The sequence below is a fragment of the Bos indicus genome, chromosome 15 (genome assembly GCF_029378745.1).
Source record: "Bos indicus isolate NIAB-ARS_2022 breed Sahiwal x Tharparkar chromosome 15, NIAB-ARS_B.indTharparkar_mat_pri_1.0, whole genome shotgun sequence".
In the NCBI taxonomy this organism is placed as follows: Eukaryota; Metazoa; Chordata; class Mammalia; order Artiodactyla; family Bovidae; genus Bos; species Bos indicus.
In genome coordinates, this window is record NC_091774.1 from 34,338,026 (window position 1) to 34,363,633 (window position 25,608).

General features: G+C 45.5%; 1 long non-coding RNA gene across 2 annotated transcripts; it reads right to left on the reverse strand.

Moving 5' to 3' along the window:
- Positions 1-1,437: 1,437 nt before the first annotated feature.
- Positions 1,438-23,263, reverse strand: LOC139187300 (uncharacterized). Of its 2 annotated transcripts, XR_011570848.1 has the most exons (5): positions 22,709-23,263; positions 8,994-9,182; positions 4,816-5,368; positions 4,001-4,086; positions 1,438-3,443 (listed from the first exon to the last, which is right to left on the reverse strand). It is a non-coding gene; the product is annotated as an uncharacterized lncRNA (long non-coding RNA). The 2 variants fall into 2 exon arrangements; XR_011570849.1 differs by lacking the exon at positions 4,816-5,368.
- Between the last annotated feature and the right edge of the window lie 2,345 nt (positions 23,264-25,608).

The following is a 25,608-nucleotide window of genomic DNA, read 5'->3' on the forward strand; positions in this document are numbered from 1 at the left end:
ACTCTTCGCATGAGGTGGCCAAAATATTGGAGTTTCAGCCTCAGCATCAGTCCTTCCAATGAACACCCAGGACTGATCTCCTTTAGGATGGACTGGTTGGATCTCCTTGCAGTCCAAGGGACTCTCAAGGGTCTTCTTCAACACCACAGTTTAAAAGCATCAATTCTTCAGCGCTCAGCCTTCTTCACAGTCCAACTCTCACATCCATACATGACCACAGGAAAAACCATAGCCTTGACTAGACGAACCTTTGTTGGCAAAGTAATGTCTCTGCTTTTCAATATGTTATCTAGGTTGGTCATAAGTTTCCTTCCAAGGAGTAAGCATCTTTTAATTTCATGGCTGCAATCACCATCTGCAGTGATTTTGGAGCCCAAAAAAATAAAGTCTGACACTGTTTCCACTGTTTCCCCATCTATTTCCCATGAAGTGATGGGACCAGATGCCATGATCTTAGTTTAGGAATAGGCTATTTTATTTATTTTTATTTATTTTTGGCCCCACCCCTCGGCACGTGGATCCTAGTTCCCCGACCAGGGATGGAACCTGTGCCCCCTGCACTGGAGGTACAGAGTATTAACCTCTGGACACCAGGAAAGTCCCCTTGGCCATGGCTTTGATCAATGGAATGTTAGCAAAATTTTCAGAGGCTTGAAAAATGTTTGTGCATTTCTGTTAGTTACTTTTGCCCTCAAGACTCCTGATTCAGCAAATAAAAGACAAAAACTGAGATTCTAACAAAACCTACTGAACCTGACAGATGTAGCAGTTCTAGGCTGGTGTGTACGGTCATAATAATGGTATGTGACAAGCAATCTCAGAGCCTCAGTAGCATTACCAATAGTTCTTTCCCAAATTGCATAATCTTCTCCTGACCTGGCTAACTTGACATAGGGTATAAGACATGTAAAACAGCTTATTCACCCCCAGTCATCCCAACTGTACCCTAGATCAGCCACCAAGCAGCCAACACCAAGCATAAGAGCGAGCCCAGACAAGATAAAGTGACCTAGCCAACCTGCATTAGACGTTAATCCAGATCACGTACAAATTCTGCAGACTCTTGACCTACATAAATGCTAATTGCTGTATGCTACCGAGTTTTTGTCTTTTATTTGTTGAACAAGGAGTCTTGAAATATCACCTCTCTGAACTTTAGTTGCATGTGTACAATGATAAGTTAGACTAAGTATGATCAAAAATTTCTTGAAGCACAAGAGAAAAAAAAGAAACATCTAGTTTGGAAAGGGAGAAATAAAACTGTCTTTATTCATAGATGATATGACTGTATGGATAGAAAACCTGATGGAATTTACCCCCAAATAGCCATTAGAACTAGTAAGTGAATTAAGCAGGTTTGCAGAACACAAGGTTGATATTTTTAAACTCGTATATTTATTTACTAGTAATGAATAAATGGAAACTGAAACAATTTTTAAAATCATTTACATGACATTCAAAAAATTAAATACATAGGGATAAATCTGGCAAAAATGCCTAAGTGAATAGAGAGACATACTGTGTTCAAGGGGCTTTCCTGGTGGCTCAGGGGTAAAGAATGTACCTGCAATGCAGGAGGTACAGGTTTGATCCCTGGGTGGAGAAGATCCACTGGAGGAGGGCACGGCAATCCACTCCAGTATTCTTGCCTGGATAATCCCATGGACAGAGGAGCCTGGCAGGCTACAGTCCATAGTGTCCTGAAGAGGTGGACACAACTGAAGTGACCTAGCACGCACGCACTGTGTTCAAAGATCAGAAACACACACCATTGCTAAAATGTTAATTCCCCCCAAGTGGTGTATATATTCAATGAAATCTCAATCAAAATCCCAGCAGATATATATATTTTTTTAATTGAGGAATTTCCCTGGGTGTCCAGTGGTTAAGACTCCATGCTCCAAATGCAAGGGGCCCGAGTTCAGTCCCTGGTCAGGGAACTAAGATCCCATAGTCTGCAACTAAGACCCTGTGCAGCAAAATAAATATTTTAAAAAAGAAAAATCACAAAGTGATCCCAAAATTTATTTAGAAATGCAGACCTACAGTAGCCAAAACAACTTTGAAAAAAGAAGAATACAGTTGGAAGACTAACACTACATGACTTCAAAATTTATTATAAAGTTACAATATGTAGTGACTGTATTTCTACATGAAGAAAACCCCCACTGTACTTTGCTTCATACTTTGCATGAAACACAAATTAACTCAAAATTAATTACAGACTGAAACCTAAAACATAAACCTATAAAATTCCTAAGGGAAAACACAGGAGAAAATCTTTGGGACCTTGAGTTAGGCGATGTTTTCTTATATTTGACACACAAAGCATGTTTCCAAAAGGAAAGAATTAATAAATTGAACTTTATCAAAACTAAAAACATCTGTTCTTCTATAAACAGTTTTTAAAATGGAAGGAAAAGCCTGAGACTGTGAGAAAGTATTTGCAAAGCATATATCTCATAAGGGCTTGTAATAAGAAAAATGCATATGTTACATACATGTGGGTGTATGTCTACATATCCATACGTATCAGATATATGTAATCCATCTCGTGTGCTCAGGATTCATAACAAAAATCCCATTGACTGGGTGGCTTAACCAGCAGAAATTTATTTTCTCTCAGTTCTGGAGTCTAGAAATCTGAGATCAGAGTGCCAGCAGGGCTGAGCGCTGGTGAGGACTCTTTCTGGCCCGTAGCATCAGCCTGTTTCCCGTGTCCTCACACAGCCTGTCCTCAGGGCCCAGGCACTACCTTCCTGTAAGGCCACCAATTCTTAGACTCCAACCTTATGACCTCATTAATCTTAATTAACCTCTAAAACTTCTGTTTCCAAATACATGAAGTAGTGGGATAGGGGGTTAGTGCTTCAACGTATGAATTTGTGGGGACACAATTCAGTCAACAGTAGTATCTTAAAACTCAATAATAAAAAACAAACAACCCAGTAGAAAAATGAGCTAAAGATTCGAACAGACATGACATCAAAGAAGATATGTATCTGACAAATATACACATGAAAAACTGTGCCAAATTGCTAGTCATTAGGGAGAGGGCAATGGCACCCCACTCCAGTACTCTTGCCTGGCAAATCCCATGGATGGAGGAGCCTGGTAGGCTGCAGTCCATGGGGTCGCTAGGAGTCGGACACGACTGAGCGACTTCACTTTCACTTTTCACTTTCATGCATTGGAGAAGGAAATGGCAACCCCCTCCAGTGTTCTTGCCTGGAGAATCCCAGGGACGGGGGAACCTGGTGGGCTGCCGTCTCTGGGGTCGCACAGAGTCAGACGTGACTGAAGCGACTTAGCAGCAGCAGCAGCAGCAGCAGGGAAATTGAATCAAAATGACAGTGAGAGGGATGTCCCCGGTGGTCCAGCGGCTAAGGCTCCCACTTCCCAATGGAGGCGGCTTGGGTTTGATCCCTGGGCAAAGCTGGATCCTGCATGCCACAACCAAGAGTTCACACGTCACAACTGAAGACTCCACGTGCCGAAAGTGAAGATCCCGTGTGCAGCAACTAAGACCTGGCCCAGCCAAAGAAACTAATTGATTAATTGAAAAAACACCAAAACCACAGTGAGAGATCACACCTTTAAGAATGGCTGAAATGTAAATGATTTACCATACCAAGTGCTGATGGAAACGTGAGGGGGCTGGAACTCCCACTAGAAAAGAGTTTAGCAGCTTGTGAAGCAGGTAGACTTACAACTGTCACATGATGCAGGCCTTCCATCCCTGGGTGTTTACTCAAGAGAAATGGTAAATATCTTTCATTCGAAGACTTTCACATCAATATTCAGAATAGCTCTACTTATTAATAGCCCCAAACCGGAAACAATCCCAAATAAACATCAATAGGTGAATGGATAAACAGAGAGTGATATGCTTAGATTATGGAATACTAGTTGGGAACAGAGATTTTGAATTATTGGTATACACAAAAATATGGCTGAATCTCAAAATAATTATGTAGAATGAAAGAAACTGGGGACGTACCCAGTGGTCCAGTGGTTGACTTCACCTTCCAATGCAGGGGGTGTGGTGGACTCAATCTCTGGTTGGGGAGTTGAGATCCCACATGCCTGGGGGCCAAAAAACCCAGAAAAACTAAAACAGCAATATAGTAACAAATTCAATAAAGAATTTTAAAATGGTCCACATCAAAGAACTCTCAAAAAAAGAATAAAAGAAGCCAGACAAAAGAAAAGTACTACATAATTTCTTTGGTATAAAATTCTAGAAAATGAAAATTAATAATCTATAATGACAGAGGCAGACCTGTGGCTGCCTGGGGCTGCGGTTGGACGGGGAGGCGGGAAGGGGTGGGAGGAAAGGATTACAAAGTGGCTCCAGGAAACTTCTGAAGGTGATCGGTGAGTTCACTTTATTGTGGATTAAGTTTCTATGCATGTATTACCACATATCAAAATTATCAAAGGTATTTTTAAATATATATGGTTAATCTTATGTCAATGATACCTCAATAAGGTTGTTTTTAAAAGCTGCCTTTAAATTATGATGGTCTTGTGGATAGACCTAGAGTCTGTCATACAGAGTGAAGTAAGTCAGAAAGAGGAAAACAAATATTGTGTATTTATGCATACATACAGAAGCTAGAAAAATGGTATAGATGAACCTATTTGCAGGGCAGGAATAGACACAGACATACAGAATGGACATGCAGACATGGAGGGGAAGGGGAAAGTGAGAAAAATTGGGAGAGTATATTTGATAGATCTCATATCTGTAATCCATAAGATTCTAAATGTATTGTATGCTATTCCAACCAAATCTCAGTAACAGTGGCTTACCTTCTCTTTCTAGTTGATCTTTGTGAGCTCGCTGTTTGTTATAATAGATGGAACATCTGCAGGCTTAACATGGAGACTGGAGAATTTTTCTTGCAGAGAAGATTTGCTTTTGCTTTTAACAGTAACGAGGGGGTGCCGCCAGTTTGGGACCATGTTGGTGACTTTGCCCCACCCCCTGTACGCTCCTTGCTCTCCTTCCAGGGCTTCAGTGTATGGTGGAGTCCCAGACTTGTGTTCCTCACCTCAAGTCCCACCCAAAACAGTCTCCTGGCATCACTACTGCAACCAGTATTCACCCTCTGGCAGGTCAGACTTGACCTCTCTCTCATACTCTCCTTCTTGCTTGCCACTCACTGCTTTGCTCTTGGGAGGCTGATAACGTCTCACATAGCATGTCCCAACCAGCCTTTGCTATCCTGCAGCAAGTCCCTTGGAGCATGCAGTCAGAAATTGCCAAAGAGGAAGAGGTTTGCCTTGTCTCCTTCCACCTGCTGTGTTCCTCTCTGGCACTCCACACACAGGGCACTGCCTGCAGATGTACAAGCCCTAGAACCTGTTCAGGGCAGAAAAAAATGCCAGCAGCTCAGCTTTACCACCCGGTGAGGCTTGGCATGGAGACATATTGCTACACAGAAATGAATATCTGATGTGAGCTGCCTAAGTCTGGAGGCCAGCGCACCTCTGAGGAATGGTCCTTTGGACGTCTTACTTTGACTCAAACCAGGCTCTTGTTTTGGACCTTCCACTCATTTCTAAAGTCTATCTGTTACCCTCTATAATGCTCCATGTTCTTTCCAAGATTAGAATGTTGGCCCCCATTAGAATGAGCCCACCTGACAGGACGCATACCATGCTCGCCAACCCTCTCCCCAGTGAGTGGGATTCTAATTCCTGGAACTCTAGTTATTCTCAGGAAATGAGCAGATCTCTCAGAATCATAGTGAAGCTTTCTTTTACTCAACATTCTTACCTATCCACCTGGAATTTCACATTTCTTTGTCCAGGAAAGAGAACACTTTCCTGGCATCAACCCTTTTGTGAATTACACCGAAGTTTTCTTCATCCACAGCCATGATCTAAGACTGCTCAGCTGTCCTTAGTAGCTCAGGCTCTAGAGCTAAGACGATTTCCCTTCTCATCCATGCCTGGTCCATTTCCTCAGTCTCCTTCTACTACTTCCTACCGTGCCGCCACTCTCAAGACTCACCCCAAATGCTATCACCCCATAACCCATAAGATCCCTTGTTCTCATACAATTTATTTCATACTTAAACTATCGTCCTGTGTTTATCTCAAACTGGATTGCCAGTTCCTGGAGGGAACTGTCTCACTTCTTACAACTCTTGAGGCTTGTGATCAACAAATGGAGTTGAGGTAAAAAGAAAACAGTTGCTACTGACAAATACATTAAATTATTTATTATTAGTAAGTATATTTAATAATATGTTGTTGTTTTAGTTGAAAAGTCGTGTCTGATTCTTTGCGACCCCATGGACTGTAGCCCACCAGGCTCCTCTGTCCATGGGATTTCCCAGGCAAGAATACTGGAGCAGATTGCCATTTCCTTTTCCAGGAAATCTTCCTGATCTAGGGATCAAACCTGTGTTTCCTGCATTCGCAGGTGGATTATTTACCACTGAGCCACCAGGGAAGCCCATTTAATAATATATTTATTTTATAATATATTTAGGTATATTATGTTATATATTATACAAATATATTATGTATTTATTTATTATTATTGAATATGTTTAATTAAAAAGAAAACAGGGCTTTTTTTTTTTTTACTAGCTTCATTTTGGTAATTGTATACCATGCCCTCAGACAGACTAGGACGTAATAGCTCAATGAACACAGATGGAATATTTTAGCCTTTCTGGAAAGCAAGTTCCCTTTCTCTTTGCAGCAAAAGAATCCAGCAATCTTGGGTTAGGAGAAAATGGAGAAGAGTATGGGCCCCAAGACTGGGCAACTTCGGGAAATCAGAGAGAAAAAGCCTTGTGTTTCTGACATCAGAGAAAAACATCTGTGTTGGGAGTAAACACCAACAGCTTACTAAATGACAGTAATAAAGCCAGGACCTGACACTCAGGTTTTGACACCTGTAACTAAAAGCTGTGCTTGCAGCCTGGCCAAGGATTCCTGTTATCATTGCCTTTATTATTAAGCAGCTGGTGCTCCCAAGTTGCTACGAGCTTTTACTTCCTTTGCGCTCTCTTAGCAAGAATATTTATTACTGCTGTCTCCTTCCGTTTGTCTGCTGGGATTATGATCCTACATGACTCTATGTCTCCAGAGTAAACTGCTTCTTTTTTTTGGTGAGGGGGTGGCGGGGATGAAGGCAATAAAAGATGCCAGATTCTCAGCAAGAGAAATAGATTCCTAGGATAGACTCAGTAACTGAAACGCCAATGAAATTACAAGTTAGTTTCTTGGTGTAAGACTGGTCACTTATATAATCTTAGAACGTCACAACAGTTTCTTGTTTTCCTGTTAGAAGTCTCTTTCACAGCCATATTGAGAGGAAAAGGAGCACCTCAAATCTTCCAAAAGCCCTTTTTCTCGCTGCAGCAACTAGCTCTGTGCTTCGTGGGCTTAGTGACAGCCAAATTTTCTGTACCCAGCTAATGAAAGAACCACAGGCATCCAGGCTGCTTTTGTGGGTGGTGCAGGGAAAAAAATACTGTATGTAAATGGTACACAGTCTAGGAGGAACTAGGCCAACCAAATCTGTAGATTAGATGCCATGGGAATGATCAAGAAACCCAATTAGATTATAAACATGGTAAAATGGGCCAGAGACTCATAAAAACTCTCTGGGTACTGGATTCCCCTCTGCAACAGCCATCACACACTATATATTTATATTCAGTCGTGTCTGACTCTTTGTGACCCCATGGACTATATATTCCATGGAATTCTCCAGGCCAGAATACTGGAGTGAGTAGCCTTTTCCTTCTCAAGGGGATCTTCCCAACCCAGGAAGAAACCAGGAGATCCTGGGAGAACCCAGGTCTCCCGCATTGTAGGCAGATTCTTTACCAGCTGAACCCATCTAAAGGTGCTGCCCATCTAATCCCCCGTGGGCTTCCCTGGCGATTCAGTGGTAAAGAATCCACCTGCAATGCAGGAGACACAGGTTTGATCCCTGGGCTTGGAAGATCCCTGGGAGGAGGAAATGGCAACCCACTCTACTAGTCTTGCCTGGGAAATCCCATGGAGAGAGAAGCCTGGCGGGCTATAGTCCATGGAGCAAGAGTCTGACATGACTGAGTGGCTAAACAAACAAAAACAAATCCCCCATCAGCCTGGCCAGAGTTGATTAGAGTTTGGCTGTAATGAAAGTGCGTGGTACGCTGTCAGAGCTGCAGTTCACAAATACGGGAGCCAAATTACACTGTTACTGGGATGGCCACGAGGGAGACACTATACCAGAAGCAACCGTGCAGGTCATAACCTTAAAGGGAGGTGATGGTACTGACACACGGAAGGCCAAGTCCAAAGCTCCAGCAGCGCTACTTTAGAATTCCGCCTGAGGGAGCTTAGCTCGTTAAACAAAAAATTATAAAAAACAAAAATACATTTATATTTGCTCAAAAGTTAAAGGTTTTATCTCTCTCTCCAAAATATACTCTGAATCTGACCCACTGCACCTTCTTTACTGGGACCACTACTGGTCAAGCCACCACCTTCTCGCCTCTAAACAAATGCATTGAGTCTCTCACTGTTTCCAGTGTCCGCTCCACCCTATTTCCAAACTGCTCTCCACAGAGCAGCCAGAGCCATTTTCTTAAAAAGTAATTTGAGGGGTTTCTCGGGTGGTGCAGTGGATGGGAATCTGCCTGCCAACGCGTGAGGTTGATCCCTGGTCCAGGAGGATGCGACATGCCTCGGAGCACGTAGGCCCATGCGCCACAACTCCTGAAGCCCGCACGCCTAGAACCCCTGCTCTGCAACGAGAAGCCACCGCAGTGAGAAGCCCTCGCTCACCACAACTAGAGAAAGCCCACACAAAGCAAAAGACCCAGCACGGCCAAAAATAAGGAATTTTTTAAAAAGTAATTTGAATCATGTCATTCTCCTGCTCACATTCTTCTCCTGCTTCCTATTTCACTGAGGACAAAATCTCCTGGCTGCAGTCTACAAAGCTTTGCCAACCTTCCAGCTTCCCCACTCACCTCCTGAGATATCCACTTCCCTTGCCGTAGGTCAGACACGTAGGTGGACTTCTTTTGGTTCCTGAAGCATGCCAACCTCACTCAAAAGTCTGGAACTTTGCACCTTCTGTTGTCTCTTCCTGAAACGACTTTCTCCCAGATGTCTGTATGTCCGGTTCCTTTTCATCACCTCAGTCTCAGCTCAAATATCTGCAGAGAAGCGTCCCCATCATTCTGGCTAATCATTATTAGCCTGCTAACAATTCACTCATTATCATTCTCTAGCCATGGCTGTGCTTAATTTCCTTCTTTGCGCTTACCCTTATCTGAAATTTCCTTTGTTTACTTGTTTGTTTTCTGACTCTTCCCGGTGAGAGAAAAGATTATTGTTAATTGAAATATAATTAACAAACAATATTATATTAGTTTCAGAGGTACAACATAGTGACTCAACATTTACATACCTTGCAAGTATATAAATGTACCACAGTAAGTCTATCACCAAAGTTAATACAATGCTATTGACTATACCCCCATGCTGTGCATTACACCCCAACAGTTTATTTATCTTATAACTGGAAGTTTATACCTCTTGATTCCCTTTACCCATTCTGCCCACTCCCCAACGCCCCTCCCTCTGGTAACCACAGTCTGTTCTCTGTAGCCGTGAGTCTTGTGTTTTGTTTGTTCATTTGTTTTGTTTTTTAGATTCCACATATAAGTGAAACAGTATTTGCTTTTTCCCATCTGACTTATTTCACTTGGCATAATACACTCAAGGTCCATCCATGTTGTCCCAAATGGCAAAGTATCATCTTTTTTATGGGTGAGTAATGTTCCATTGTATGTATACACACTACATCTCCTTTATCCACTCACCAGTCACTGGTCACTTAGGCTGTTTTCATATCTTGGCTATTATAAACAAGGCTGCAATGAATATAGAGGTTCACAAAAAGATGTTTAGTTGTCTTGCTAATTAATGTTATCCCACACGGCAGGTTCCCAATTAATGTTTGTTGAATGAATGAAAGATATACACAAGGATTTAATAAGCATACTTTGACATCCATAGTAATGTCCGTAGTAAGTCTATCCAAGTGTGTGTGTTAGTTGCTCAGTCATGTCCGACTCTTTGAAACTCCATGAACTGTAGGCCGCCGGGCTCCTCTGTCCATGGGATTCTTCAGGTGAAAATACTGGAGTGGGTTGCCATTCCTCTTTCCTGCTTTTCTGGAAACTACAGTTGAGCTCAGGGCTTCACTTTTCCATAATTTCTCAGGATTACTGACTCTGGGTCTGAGGTTGCACTCGGTATGTTATTTCGGCACTCTGGGATGACACTGTCTGAGCCTGGACTCATAGAGTGACTAGAGGCTCTCCTGAGTGTCTCTTTACTGAATTGGGGTTTCACTTCCCTGTTCTTACTGTTGCCTCCCGAGTCTGTAGCCTCCCGTAGGAACTACAGGAGAGGCTCTTCACGTAAGCATTTATAGTCATTCAGTAAACATTTTCCAGCACTGACTCTGTAATGACCTCCCCTGTTCCCATCAGGCCCCTAAACTGCCTGCACACGTAGCTCCAGCCTTGTTCTGGGAGGCAGTAGTGGAAAGGCGATGTATCCAGGATCTGGATTCTGGCTGCCTGAGTTTGCATCCCGGCTCTGCCACGTGCCGGTGATGTAAACTTTTGTTATTGTTGTTTAGTCACTAAGTCGTGTCTGACTCATTTGCGAATGCATGGACTGTAGCCTGCCAGGTCCTCTGTCCACGCCATTTCCCAGTGAAGTGGGTTGCCATTTCCATCCCCAGGGAATCTTCCTGACTCAGGGATCGAACCCACATCTCCTGCATTGCAGACAGATTCTTTACCACTGAGCCACAGGAGAAGCCCCTTGGCCTTCGGTTTAGTCATCTGTAAATAGTCCGGACTTTGTGGCTTTCCCAGAACCCAGGTCTTCTGAGCTAGGATCTTTTTTCTTCTTCCTAGCCCTTTCTGAACTCTTGGACTGCAAGGAGATCAAACCGGTCGATCCTAAAGGAAATCAGTCCTAAATATTCATTGGAAGGACTGATGTTGAAGCTAAAACTCCAATACTTTGGCCACCTGATGTGAAGAACTGACTCATTGGAAAAGACCCTGATGGTGGGAAAGACTGAAGGCGGGAGAGGGGGACGACAGAGGATGAGATGGTTGGATGGCATCACTATCTATGGACATAAGTTTGAGTAAGCTCTGGGACTTGGTGATGGACAGGGAAGCCTGGTGTGCTGCAGTCCATGAGTTCGCAAAGAGTCAGACATGACTGAGCGACTGAACTGAACTGAGCCCTTTCTGGAGTGGGATCCAGGAGCTGGGCACCCCACAGACCTCCCTGTTGCTGTTCTTGTTCTCCTCTTTTCAGAGCATCACTTGTTTGGGGACCTCCCTGCTTGGATCCCTGCATGGTGCCTGTCACCACTCCCTCCAGATGTCACATGCCATCTGCCTGGATGAACTTTCTCTTTATCTGCTGTCATGTCGATCCCCAAGCACAGGTCTCCAGCCTCTTTGTTTGCAATGTCCTGCAGCCAAACTCCAGTTCTGGTGGCCCCTGTCCTTAGGCCAAGCACCTGGTGGCAGAGAATGAGTAATGGGACTTTGACAAAGGACAGGGCATGTCATCCCCAGCCCTCGCTACTAAAAGCCTTTGCTGATTGCTCATACGTGTTGGTACTATACCTAGTGCTGTAGGAAGCTGCCTGGTCAAGACTCAGCTCCCACCGTTGGTCTCCTCATTCTGCTTTTTGCTTCACATGCACTAATGTGGTTTTCTTTTCAGCCTGGTCTCATTTCTTTCAGACTAGAAGAAATTAGAGACAGAAAAAGCCTTTAAAAGATAAAATATCTGACCTGCCGCGGTACTCGGTAGCCACTGCCTTTCAGGGAGAAAGCCTGACGTGGCTGAGGAACCTGATAAGGTTTTCTCTGTGAGACACTTCACGTTGCAAAGCTAATTAACCAGATTTCTGATTAGCTAATTGCCTGTACCCAGGAAGGGCCCATCAGATTTTTTCTCTGTATTGATCAGAAGAGGAGAGTGAAGTTAGGAGGCAAATAAAGATCTAAAGATCTTAGAAGACTGGCAGCCACAAAGGCTCAGCTGAGAGAATCAGTGAGCCTGGGATAGGATATTTCTCAGAACCCAGACTCACAGCACTTGCTGCTTGAAGTCCATGGGGAGCCCTGCCTCCTTCAGGATCAAGAACTGTGGCCAAGCAGTCTGTCCACCCCTACTGTGTGCAGCATGGATGGAGTCTTAGAGGACAAGAGCTCAGTGTTTCAGGAGACGCCCCTCGGGCAGAAGCGGGGCAACCTTTCCCATTCTCTCCTTTAAAAACTCCCCCTTAGGGGAGGATGGGGCTTCCCTGGTGGCTCAGATGGTAAAGTATCTGTCTGCAGTGCGGGAGACCCAGGTTCAATCCCTGGATCAGAAAGATCCCCTGGAGAAGGGAACAGCAACCCACTCCAGTATCCTTGCCTGGAGAATTCCATGGACAGAGGAGCCTGGCGGGCTACAGTCCACAGGGTCACAAAAGAGTCAGATACGACTGAGTGACTAACACTTTAGGAAGGGATAGTTAGAGAGTCTGGGATGGTCATGTACACACTGTGATATTTAAAATGGATATAACAACAAGGACTTACTGTACAGCACAGGGAACTCTGTTCAGTGTTATGTGGCAGCCTGGATGGGCGGGGAGTTCGGGGGAGAATGGATACATGTGTATGGATGGCTGAGTCCCTTCCCTGTTTACCTGAAACTATCACAACATTGTTAATCAGCTCTACCCCCAATAAAAATTAAAAGTTCAAAAAAATAAATAAATAAAAAGTGCCCCTTAGGGACTTCCCTGCTGGTCCAACAGCTAAGACGCCATACTCCCAATGCGCTCACAATGCAGGGGTCCTGGTTCGAACCCTGGTCAGGGAACTAGATCCTGCATGCTGAAACTAAAACCTGGCACAGCCAAATATATAACAAAAAAGATTAAATATAAAAAATATAAATAGTGTCCCTTAGAGGAGTCTTCCCATTTCACACAACTGGGAGGAATCTCAAAGGATCTAATTCAACTCTTCCCATTTTATAGATGAGAAAAGTGAGGCCTAAAGAAGGGAACTTATTTTCCCAAGTTCAAACAGTTTATATTTCCAGCGAACTTGGTTTCCTGGGCTCTAGGTGTATATTTACCCACCACTTCATATTATGCCCCTCTTCATACCCTATCCATATCCTCTTGTCTCTGTTTTTCAACAATGTGTCACAATGCCCAGAGAGGGAAGAAAGGATGGAGGAAGTCATCCTAAAACCCCTGAGGTCAAACGTGCCCCAAAGAGAGACTGAGATGTCCATCTCTCTCTGGATTCTTGGTGGAGCCGTGGATTACAGCGGATCCTGCAGGGTTGACAATCAGGGAAAATGCACCTGATTGGATGAACAGGCGTGGTTCCCATTGCCCTCCCTTGAAAGCAGGCTTTTCAAAGCACACTTGGACTAGTGACAGAGGCCAGATGGGTGCTTCCAAGAGAAGGGGGAGGGGGAGAAAAGTCCCCTGCTTGGCAAGCAGAGGGAGAGGCTCGGTTACCCCAGCCCCCAACCAATCTGGCTTCCCTTTGTGCTGGGCTGACAAGGGGCAGCTGGTGACTCTGGCAGGGAGATGGGCAGAAGAATCAGCCAACTGCCTATGGGTGAAGACCAGCTTACAGGAGGGGGAAAGACGGTCCCAAAACATCTCTCCCTCAGATGCAGGCGCTTACCCCCGGGGTCTCACTTATTATCTATTCTGGTGAGCTGGTGCCCAGAGGACCTCATTGGAGCAGCTAATGATGTCTCGGATAGCCACCGGCTCCTTTGCACTTGGACTCTGGCACCAGACGTCCTGGGGGGTTTAAATCCTATCTCTGCCCTTCCTAGTAACGTCATCTTGCACCAATTTCCTCACCTCTCTGGGCCTTATTTTCCTCATTTACAAGATGGAGATAATAATATCCCTAACCTCATAGCATGACTCCTCATTCATTGAGTAATCAAAACGTAAATCCCTTTTAACAGTGGCTGAGATTTGTAAGCGCTGTGTAAGGGTATGCTTTTATTGCTACGATCTGTAATCACGCATATTTTTTTTCTACCCAGGAAAAACTGAACATTTGGACTGAAGGTCTGTGAGAGACAGAAATAGAGAGGCTCCAGCTCCTGGAAGCCCTGCCTAGTGACTGGAAATCCCAGGGATTCTTCCGTGGCTTTATTTTCCCCTCTAGCATTTGCTGTTCTTGGTGACTGGCTTGGCCGTGGGAATCCTTGCAGGGGCACTGTGCAAGGGGTGACATGTTTTCTGATTCTTGGAGTATCAGGATCCCCAAATCTGGAAAGTCTCTGTTTGCTAGGGTGACTCGGTGGTAGAATAAGCTTAAAATTAAAGACCCAATTATGTCATTTTCTACCTGTTTGAGTTTTTCTTATGGGAGTTTAGTTGCTTTACAATCTTGTACTAGTTTCTGCTGTATAGCAAAATAAGTCAGCCACAGGTATACATATATCCCCTCTTTGTCACCACAGAGCATTGAGTAGAGTTCCCTGTGTTGTACAGTAGGTTCTCATTGGTTATCTATTTTATACACAGTATATACGGCAATCCCAATCTCCCAATTCATCTCACCCCACTTCTCTCCCCTTGGTTTTCATACATTTGTTCTCTAAGTCTGTGTCTCTATTTCTGCTTTGCAAATAGGTTCATCTGCACCATTTTTCTAGATTCCACATATATGTGTTAATGTAGGATATTTGTTTTTCTCTTTCTGACTTACTTCACTCTGTATGACAGTCTCTGAGTCCATCCATGTCTCTACAAGTAGCACAATTTCAGTCCTTTTTATGGATGAGTAATATTCCAGTGTATATATGTGCCACATCTTCTTTATCCATTCCTCTGCTGATGGATGTTTAGGTTGCTTCCATGTGCTGGCTACTGTAATTCATGCTACAATGAACACTGGGATGCATGTATCTTTTGTAATTATGGTTTTCCCCAGGTATATGCCCAGGAGTGGGATTGCTAGGTGGTTGTACATCTGCTTACTTGATTTTAATAGACTTCCTTCCCCTCTTTGAGCCTCAGTTTCTTCATTGGGAGAAATGTTTGACAAGACTGTTTGCTATCCAGTAAGAATATGTTTTAAATGTGAGGTAGTTGAAGTGATTATTTGTCACAGATAAAGTATTAAATAAAGGTTTATATTCCCACATCAAATAATGCCATGGCTTTGGTCAAGGTGCTTAACCTTGGTAAAACTCAGTGTTTTCTTGTATAAAGGGGATATCTGTATGGTGCAGATGGGGATAATGAAACTATCTTCACAAGATTACTGTGAGGATGAAAGCAAATCTTTTTTTTTTTAAGTCTTTATTGTATTAGTTATAATATTGCTTCTGCTTTATGTTGTTGTTGTTTTTTGATCCGACCAGGGATTGAACCCCACCTCCTGCATTGGAAAGCGAAGTCCCAACCACCGGACCACCAGGCAAGTCCCAGACGGCAGGAAATCTTATACTGAGAACCTGTATGCATACTCAGTCACGTCCAACTCTTTGCGAGTGCATGGACTGTAGCCCACAGGGTTCCTCTCTGTCCATGGGATTCTCTAGGCAAGAATACTGGAGTGAGTTGCCACACCCTTCTCCAAGGGACCTTCCCAACCCAGGGATCAAAACTTGGTCTTCTGCATCTCCTGCACTGGCAAGTGGATTCTTTACCAGCTGTGCCACCTGGGAAGCCCCTATATTGACAGCATTCAGTACAAAATCTGATGCATTGTAGCAGTTATTATAAAACGCTGGTGTTACACCCACCCTGCACCCCAGCTTTTAATACATACAACCCACACTGCCACACAGCAGATATTTCTGAAAACCACAGACACAGTAGCCTCCTCTGATGAGAGAACATGGACTTTGGGTGTATTTGTCCCCTCCAATCTCAGCCATGTAGGTGCAATTTTTATTGCAGAAGCTTCTTGTTGTAGTTTGCCTGAGGAAATAGCAAAGCTTTTCTCTCATCTCCCCTCTTGCCTTTTCTCTCATATCAGCTTTGTTTCTGTCAAAATCCCCTTGAAAAAAATTGCCCGGTTATGTTTTGTGCCAGGAGTTGGTGCCGGCCATGGCTGCCTAGAGGGCTCTGACCTCCTGGAGGAATGGGAATCAGCCCTTTACTCAGCTAAGGCTGCAGCCAAATGGTGTCTGGTGCTTTGACTTGACCCCATCAGGAGCACAGCCAGAGAGTGAGTTACAGGTTATTATGAAGACTGACGGAGAAGGCAATGGCACCCCACTCTGGGACTGTTGCCCGGAAAATCCCATGGATGGAGGAGTCTGGTGGGCTGCAGTCCATGGGGCCGCTGGGAGTCGGACACGACTGAGCGACTTCACTTTCACTTTTCACTTTCCTGCATTGGAGAAGGAAATGGCAACCCACTCCAGTATTCTTGCCTGGAGAATCCCAGGGACGGGGGAACCTGGTGGGCTGCCGTCTATGGGGTCGCACAGAGTCGGACACGACTGAAGCAACTTAGCAGCAGCAGCAGCAGCATGAAGACTGAGTATGGAAGAAGTCACACGTTCACCCGGGGCATGGGTCTCTTGCTAGGGATGAAGGATAAGGTGGGGACGGAGGAGTCTGAAAGGATTTTTTGAGTGAGAGTGAAAGGGAAAGAGGAAGCATTAATTCAGTGTCCTGGTTCCAATTGCCTGGGTTCCTGCTACCAGTGGGAAGAAATTATATCTTTATTTCTCTGTTTATATAAAGAATCCTCTCTGATCTGCTGACACCATAGCTCTTTTATTCATTTTTCTAGTTTTACTGAGCTATGAATGACACACAGCGCTGTATAAGCTTAACGTGCACAGCATAATGACTCATCTTACATATATTGTGAGATGATTACCACGATAAACAGTTCCTTCTCGTGGTCTAACGGGAGTCCTGTATCCTTCACATATAATGGACTGACAGGCAGAGTCCAGCGAGTGAGCCCTTAGGGGAAAACAATTGAGAAATGAATTTTCTTGGCTCCATTTCTTACTTAATTGGGCATTAATTAACATCTGTTCCACAACTGCCCCTTCCATCAAAGAGAGAAACAATCCCAGCGCAGTCACATCCTGTAACGTGTGCTCTACTAACCAATACACACAATGTGCCTACACTCCCTGAGCTGGTAGTTGTTCATTTTTGCCATTTGGCCTCTTGCCCCATAAACTTTCTGAACCTTAGTTTTTTATTTTTACAGTGGGAGGTGGACACCTTCCTCTTCAAGTGGTTGTAAGAAGCACAGACACTTATAGATATAAATAAATGATGAATAGAAACAGAAATCACCTAGTTTATCAGCTGCTCAATTAAAGAAAGCCTTTTATTATATTGGGCTTCCCTGGTGACTCAGACAGTAAAGAATCTGCCCGTGATATGGGAGACATGGAGTTCGATCCCTGGGTTGGGAAAATCCCCTGGAGGAGAAAATGGCAACCCACTCCAGTATTCTTGCCTGGAAAATTCCAAGGACAGAGAAGCATGGCAGGCTACAGTCCATGGGGTCATAAAGAATCGGACACAACTGAGCAACTAGCACTCACATTTATTATCTTAGTGATTAATAGCCCTCTTTTTTTTTTTTAGCTTGCTTCTAAGTTTGCTCAAAGAGCTTCTACCACTCGACTCCTCCCAGCTCTGAAGGAGCAGGGCAGTTGATGGGGTGACTTTTGATGGGAACATAACCCTGTGGGCAGAGAGGGGCAAGGAGATGGACTGAGCTTTGCAGTTCAGCAACTCAGTTGCATCACTGTGCTATCTGTAGACTACGAAGTGCCGCGACCACTCTACCATCCACCACGTCATTGTTGGCAATGGCGCCAGAATTTTGAGGTGCTTTTTCTGTGTCAGGCACTGTGCCAGGGGTTTGAGTGCCATATTTCCATGCAGATTATTATGCTAATTTCATAAATGAAAGAGCTGAGGTTTACGAGGTTCAGCAGCTTGCCTAATAAATATCCAACAGCTAGTGAGAAACAGAGATGGGACTGATACCGAGGATTGTCTAGCTCAAAAGCCCACGTTCGTAACCACTGTGTTGTACAGCAGCAGTCCCCAAGCTTTAGCACTGCAGACTGTTTTGTGGAAGACAATTTTTCCATGGGTTGGGGTGGAGGATGGTTTCAGAATGATTCAAGCTCATTACATTTATTGTGCACTTTATTTTTATTATTTTTACATCAGCTTCACCTCAGATCATTGGGCATGAGATCTTGGAGGTAGGGGACCTCTGCTTTACACCCCAAGTACCCTGGAAACTTGCTTGAATCAGTGGGGAAGGAAGAACTGGGTCTTGATAGCTGTGATGAGTCTGTCCTGTTCCCCATGCCAAGCAAGTTGCTCAGGGAGGAGGGGACCCATGGCGACATGTGCCCCCTTCATCTTAGAACTGCATCTATGAGATAAGTTCTAGACCTTGAAAGCAGACTGACTGAATGAATACTCTGCACGCATTAACACTGGACTCCTCCCTGGAGGTTACACAAACGTAGCAGTCACATTGGTTGGCTGTATTCCCAGGGTTCAGCATCTTCCCTAAATCTGTGTCTTTGATCCCTGGTTCCCCAAAAGCTTTACGAGAAAGGGTTTCCTGATCGGATCATTGAACAAGAGAGTTGCTCTATATCCCTCGGAAATTCATATGCTCATAAACATAATGTGCTAAGTTGCTTCAGTCGTGTCCAACTCTTTACGACCCTATAGATGGTAGCCCACCAGGCTCCTCTGACCATGGGATTCTCCAGGCAAGAATACTGGAGTGGGTTACCATGCCCTCCTCCAGGGGATCTTCCTGACCCAGGGATGAAACCTGCCTCTCTTACCACTCCTGCATTGGCAGGCAGGTTCTTTACCACTAGTGCCACCTGGGAAGCCCATAAACATAATAAAGGTTCTGAAAGTCTTACAGGAAAAAAAAAAGAAAATAAAACATGGTTTACTTTCTTTAACCCATTATTTTTCAAACACTTTTGGCCACAGAACCCTTTGTTGGAGTGTCACCTATTAACAGTCCAAGAAATTAGTGTTCATGGAACAACTGGCAAGAACTGGTATGTTTCTGGAACAGTTTGCATAGTTCAAAGAGCACTTGATAAGGAGGCAAGACACCGCCATCATTAGCTTTAAAATGTATATGCTGCTTAGTAGCATCAGTCGAGTCCGATTCTTTGTGACCCCATGGACTGTAGCCCCGATAGGCTCCTTTTTCCATGGGATTTTCACGGCAAGAATGCTGGAGCAGGTTGCCATTTCCTCCTCCAGGGGATCTTCCTGACCCAGGAATCGAACCTGCATCTCCTGCATTGCAGGCAGATTCTTTACCGCTGAGCCACCAGGGAAGCTCCAAAATGTGCATAAGTCCTCCCCCAAAACAAAAACATTTTGGTCAAATAGATTTTTACACAAACTCCAAAAAAATTGTGTGTAATTCAATTATCTGCTCTGGACTGTAAAATTAGAACGTTCACCAATAAAATCTTTAGGCCTCCTTCTAGCTCAATGACTCTCTGATTCTGACTACATCTATAGAAGGTGGGGAAAGATTAAAACACATTCCCAGATCCTGGGAATTTAAAATCATTCAAAAGAAATACATGCATGTCAGAGCAGAGCACAGTGCCTGGCAGCACATAAGGGCTCAAGAAATTTTTGCTAAATAAATGAGGGAATGTGAGAAAAATGTAAATGTATTTAAATGAAACAAAATTGGTATAACTAAAGAATGAGTGAGATCATGAGCGACTGAGATGTGGTGGGAATGCTTCCAGGTAAAAACAAATTGTGAGCAGTTTCAAAAGGGAAGGGAGGTAATTAACATATATTTAGCACTTACTATGTACCAGACAGCTTCCCAGGTGGCTCAGTGGTAAAGAATCTGCCTGCATCCGCCTGCAACCCAGGAGTCACAGGAAACGTGGGTTCAGTCCCTGAGTCAGGAAGATCCCCTGGAGGAGGGCATGGCAACCCACTCCAGTATTCTTGCCTGGAGAATCCCGTGGATGGAGAAGCCTGACAGGCTACTGTCCGTGGGGTCGCAAAGAGTCAGACAGGACTGAAGCGACTTAGCTCGCACGCATGTACGCACACGCTGGTGGTCCAGCAGACATGGGTTTGATTCCTATTCCAGGAAGATCCCACATACTGTGGTGAAACTAAGCCTGTGCGCCACAACTGCTGAAGCCCAGGCACCTAGAGACCATGCTCTGCAACAAGAGAAGCCTGCGACTAGAGAGTAGCCCCCCGCATAACACAACTAGAGAAAGCCCTTCAAGGGCAGCAATGAAGACCCAGAGCAGCCAAAAATTAAATAAATAAACCTCATAAAAAATAAAAATTCCATTTACAAGACCATTATAAAGAATAAAATACTCAGGCAAAATTTAACCAAGCAAGTGGGTAGAAGACTTCTACACTTACAACTATAAAGCACTGCTGCAAGAAATGAAAGTGGACCTAAACAAACAAGCAAAAAGAATCTGCCTGCAATGCAGGAGATGCAGAAGATGCAGGGTTCAATCCCTGGGTTGGGAAGACCCCTTAAAGAAGGAAATGGCAACCTTCTCCAGTATTCTTGCCTGGGAAATCCCATGGACAGAGGAGCCTGGCGAGCTACAGTCAGTGGGGTCCCAGTCAGACTTGACTTAGCAACTGAGCATGCGTGCATGTACCAGATAATTTACAGATATGATGTTAATCTTTGCAACCCTGTGAGGCTTAGAAAAGTTAACTGGGACTTTACTGTCAGTCCAATGGATAAGACACAACACTTCCAATGCAGGGGGCCCAGGTTTGATCCCTGGTCAGAGAATTAAGATCTCACGTACGGCAACTAAGCCAGCGTGCTGCAACTAGAGAAGCCCAAGTGCCACAATGCAGAGTCTGAGCAGCCAAAATAAACAATAAATTTTTAAAAAAAGAGAAAAGTTAACTTGTCCAGGATTACATATTTGGTAACACTACATATTTGAAAAAGTTGGAACTACTATCCTTGGATATTCATTACGCATCAGGCAGCATGCTAGGTGTTTGACATGCATTATTTATTTAATTTAATCCTCTAACAGTCCTAAAAGGACATATTATTGTCCATATTTTGGTGATTAAGATAGCTTAGATTAAGAGAGAAGCAGCACAGGCGGGGTTGGAGGGTGGGGGTGGGGATTAAGCCACTTGGTCAGAGTTATCTAGCTAGTAGTGTAGGTATGAGGTCCCTAAAAGGACTGTCTGACCCTGAATAACAATATGAACAATACAAATAACAGGTAAAACCTATTGCATTCCAAGCAGCCTACATTCAGAACCTCATTTACTTCTAAGGCTGGATCCATTGCTTGCAGGCTAAGTCGCTTCAGTTGTGTCCGACTCTGTGAAACCCCATGGATCATAGCCCACCAGGTTCCTCTGTCTGTGGGATTCTCCAGGCAAAAATACCAGAGTGGGTTGCCATGCTCTCCTCCAGGGGATCTTTCCAACCCAGGGATTGAACCCATGACTCTTATGTCTCCTGCATTGGCAGGCAGGTTCTTAACCACTAGCACCACCTGGGAAACCCAGCAGGGTTGGTTACTTTCTCCATTTTTCATTTAGGGAAACTAAGGCTTAGAGGGACTAAGGAAACTGTCCAAGGTGACAAATATGGTCAAGGGTGGAGATGTCAAGTTCTCTCTTCCTCATTTTGCTACCTGCTTCTCAAAGGCATTTGACAAAAGACCCCTTCTTGATTGACAATATAACTCCTGGGGAGGTTTCATTTTTCTCTGAGCTACCTTGGTGCACGTACTTGTAAAATAGCTATCATAACTTCTCCAAAGAGAGTATGTGAGTGCATGAACATGTTGGATCCCACCTGAAGGAGGTGTGGATGGACCACATACCAATGCCCTGAGAAGCAATTCCAGAGTTGCTCTGTCATCCAGGTCATGAAATGCCTCCTTCTCACTTGTGAGAAGACTCTGCCAGGGATAATAACAACTTCTGGAAAGAGAATGCTGTGATGCCCCTCACCAGTCTTCCACTGGGAAAGCCCCTTGATTTGTAGGCTGATACTGCCAGCTAGGATGAGTGTAGATGTAAGCAGTAGATGGGAAAAAATGTGTTCTCTTTTGTGGGTAATGTGAAAATATCTGTTGCAGAGAGTGATCAGAATGATGTGCGGGAGAGAGACGAAAGGGGAAAATAATAAGTGGAAAATGGGGGTTTAAAAGCAGTGTTAGCGGGGCCTCTGAAGACGGCAATGAAGAAAGATTTGTCATTTCACTTTTTTTTGTGGGTTAAGCATTGCTGCCCTTTGGTGCTTTTCTTCTTCACAGCTTTCTGGGAAGAAGGGATGGCTTTAGAAGTTGTCCTGGTAGAATGAAGGGTTAACCTGTAAATTGGCTATTTTTTTTTCCCCCTGAGCTTGGGTGACCTCCCCAGAGACATGGGTGCCCTGGGCAAGAGTTAGTGAAAGAGAATGGCACTGTTCCTCCGGGGCCACTCCACACCCAGACTGTTCTTAGTAGGTGTAGAAACGTGGACGCCCTGACACGCTCATTAACTAAAGTCCCCACTTCCCTAGCCAGCTGTGTGATCCTGAGCCAGTTCACGCACCTCTCTGAGCTTCTGTTTTCTCACCTGCAAATCTAGCGCTTTGAACCCGACGACACCTCAGGTCCTGTCCTGCTTTGCAGGCTCCAGACTTCCACACCACCCATCCGGATTCCGCCCCATCCTGGAGAGGTCACCTGTGGACTCCTGCGTCTCTCTGCCATTCGCCTTCCTCTCTTGCCTGGTCACAGTTTTGCCTGAAACGCGGAGATCTGGCTTCCAGATGGGCTAAACATCTCCCAGCCACAGGGAGCTGCGCTTCTGAGGTCGGTTTCCGCACTAAACTTGATGGTCTGGTTTTAAAGGAACTGTCTGGTCGCGTGTCCCCGAGTTACACTGCAGTGCTAAATGCTGGAGAGAGGCAACAGCGGGAGAATCCAGGCAGGCGGCAGGCTTTGCCCGGGGAAGGCGGGGGAGGGGCGGAGGGAGAGAGGAGCGGAAACCACGGAGGTAGAGTCGGGGACGACTCGGAGAGCGGCGCACAAGCGCCGGGAGGGGGCAAATCTATATTTATAGAAAGCGGGAAGGCGGTGCGGTAACAAGTAGACGCCGAGCCAGCGGGAGCCTCGCGGCGCGCCGAGGGGGAGGGGGTTCCGCTTCCTCCCCGGACGCCCCTGCACCCCCACCCCCGCGCAGACGGCCGCCGGCCCCGGTGCTCCGTGCCCCTCGGCCCAGCCGGGCTTCGCGTCCTCGGGCTCCGCGCTCCTCCACCCCCAGGTGGGACTGACTCTGCGGTTCGCCGAGCAGGACTCCCCGGGAGATGTGCTGAGCGGTGGCCGGCAGCCCGTGTGCCTGCCCTGGACTCCGCTGACGCGCGCGCCTGGCCACATGAGTGCATCTCTCAGCCGAGCCAGGTAAGAACTTCCTAACCTTCCTGAGCCCCGCGGGAGGAGCGCACCTGGATGCCTGGGGTAGTGGGAGAGGAGAGGAGGGATGATGTGCAGGGATCCCGGGAACCTGGAGGCTGTGGGAACATGGGGTGGGGGCGGGGTGCCTTTCTCATCTGAATTTTCTTAGAGCGACCTCAAAGTTACCGGAGGGCACAGGAAAGCTATTGACATGGATGGTGGCCCGGCTGTGGGGTCCATACTTGAGATTCGGCGTCCCTAGGAAAGCACTGAGAACAACTGCGCTTGTTCATGAATTTGCAGAGATGGCTAAGCTGGCTTCATTCTCCATTCAGTTCTGGAGATGTGCTTAGGCGAGTGGCGAGGGCAGGGCTGTGGGCATGGGGGTTGTGTCTGCTGCTCTCCAGCTTTCTGGCAAAAGTTTGAACTGGGAGCACTGCCTTTCTTTGTTCTGAGTAGTGCTCCCCTGACCCCACCTGGCCACCCCCATCGGTCTGTGCCTGTCCCCCTGGTGTGGTGGAAGTCCAAGATTTGGAAGAAAGGCAGAGTGAACATCATGAGGTTTATCCAGTGGTACCTAGTAAAACTAGGGAGAGGCTCTGCCTTTCCTAATGTCCTCCTAGCGCAGAGGTGGAAGGTCTAATAATTGGAGGAATTCCTGGTTTGGACCTAGGGATGCACTGAGGTGTCCCATTCCAGAAGAAATGGAATTACTCTTAAGAAGTGGATGAAGGGATGAGAAGGCATGGCCATGGATGTGAAGTTGTTAGAGACCAAACAACTTGTTGGCACCCATCAACTGACCTCATGGCTGGAGAAACTTCATTCCCCTCAAAGTTCCTTAGCCTGGTCCCTAGGCTCCAAGGCCACGTAGGAACCAGCAGCTGAGAGCGTGCTCCTGGGTCTGAATGCTGGTGGATCTCAGAATGGCCGGGAGAGGTGACTCCATCACACACCCAGCATTGGAGATCGATAGGGTGGGAGGATTGTGCACATCATGTATACTTCGAAAATCCCTAGTTTTATCCGGAGTGGGGGTGGGGGTAAAGACTTGTGAAAAAATAATGAAATGTTTTCATGACAGCAACAGATATAACTCCCACCCCTCTGGTGAGGACAGAGATTTGCGCAGGGTGCTGAGCTGTCTCCCCTGCCGGTGCCCACGTGGGCACATTACCTATTGGAGCTAGAGAAGGTTGCCTTAGGGATAAGGAGCCCTCAGCTGGGGGGCTTTTAAGGAGGAAAGTATCTCTGCTGGGCTGTCTCTTTGAGCTCAGGAAACTGATATTGGAAACAAGTTGAAAATGCTGCATTTCTGTCCTTACCCCAAAATGCCCCTCTTTGCCCCTCATCTGATCTCAAGGCTCGTTGTGGAGCAGGTGCTCTCAGAGCAGGGTGTACACACTGTTCAAATGTGACCTGTCCCTCTCTCTCTCTCTTTCATTAAACAGCATTAAGAAGGGTAGAGGGCAAAGTATAGACTTGTATCTCTTGTGTGAGAAATTGAATCCTGTGCTCTGGCTGAGGGTAATGTTTATTCTGCCTGTTCAGTGGTGCCTCTGCCTCTGTTTAGTATTGAAGATCACGTCCCTTGTTCATCCCGGCTGTCCCTGTCCATGTCAGCTTCACTGCTTCTTATAATTGAACCAGCTGCCCTGGATGGTATATAGTGAGGACATTGGTGAGGTCATAGCCTTTGCCTGGGGCCCCTCCCATGGGTTCCTGTACTTTGTCACTTGCTCCGAAGATCTCATCTTCAGCTTGCACTTTGGACCCAGAGCTCTCCTGGCATCATGGCTGTTTAGGAGATCCAGGGTCTCTGGTGGAAGCTGGGAAGTTCTGGTTTCCTGGGTCCACACTCAAAGGCTGCTAAGTTTTGGAGATTTGAGGCCGGGCTTTGGTGTTCATGTTGGAAAGAAACCATTATGAGTAACTGATCAATACCTAGCCAAGCTGGGGTGCTCCTGCAGAACCCCAAGTGACCTCATCCTCAAATGTGAGCGCCTTATTTGGCTTTTTGCTCCTCTGCATTCAGGGATCGTGGATCATAGGCCTTGAATGAAATCACATCTGTATAAG